We start from the raw sequence: 688 nt of genomic DNA on the forward strand, positions 1-688 counted from the left end.
ACTGCCCCTTTAGTGCCTGTTAAACTTCCCAAAACCAGGTCCCACCGAGATTTGAACTCGGATCGCTGGATTCAGAGTCCAGAGTGCTAACCATTACACCATGGAACCACGACTATATGTATAAGACTATAGTGGGAGACTTCGACACATGAACCACCAAGATTATGCATTGCAATTAGTATCAATCTTGTGACGAGTTTGTGACTTAATGTCACAAACTCGTCACAAGATTGATACTAATTCCATTACAGTAATGGATACTAATTCCATTACAGTAATGGAACAAATGAAACGCAAAAATCCAGGAGTTACAGATAAAAGATTTAACAGGCATTCAGAGTGTTGGGATTAAAGCCTGTGGCAGTTCAGTAAATACGGATAAAATGCTTATAGACTTGCTCTGCAAGTGACAACCAGCAACAAAGTGAACATGGCTGATATGTTGTCGGAAAGTAGTGTGAGCAAGAGCTCATATAGTCAGGATGGCCGAGCGGTCTAAGGCGCTGTGTCCAGGTCGCAGTCTCCTCTGGAGGTGTGGGTTCGAATCTCACTTCTGACATGAACATTTTCACTGGAGCAGCATCTTTCTTTCATTCATTCAGAATACCTCAGAGTGACCCAGGGGCAGGACTAAAACCTTGCTGGGGAAATGATATATTACTTACAGGCACAGAGGCACACACTGCAG

At 43.3% G+C, this 688-nt stretch overlaps 2 non-coding genes across 2 annotated transcripts; one reads left to right on the forward strand and one right to left on the reverse strand.

Moving 5' to 3' along the window:
* Positions 1-36: 36 nt before the first annotated feature.
* trnaq-cug (transfer RNA glutamine (anticodon CUG)) lies at positions 37-108 on the reverse strand. The gene has a single exon. It is a non-coding gene; the product is annotated as a tRNA-Gln (tRNA).
* Positions 109-476: 368 nt separating this feature from the next.
* On the forward strand, positions 477-559 carry trnal-cag (transfer RNA leucine (anticodon CAG)). Its single transcript has one exon. It is a non-coding gene; the product is annotated as a tRNA-Leu (tRNA).
* Positions 560-688: the final 129 nt, after the last annotated feature.

The sequence above is a fragment of the Seriola lalandi genome, unplaced genomic scaffold (genome assembly GCF_002814215.2).
Source record: "Seriola lalandi dorsalis isolate HSWRI2012SDOR001 ecotype SW California unplaced genomic scaffold, Sedor1 jcf7180002035391, whole genome shotgun sequence".
Lineage (NCBI taxonomy): Eukaryota > Metazoa > Chordata > Actinopteri > Carangiformes > Carangidae > Seriola > Seriola lalandi.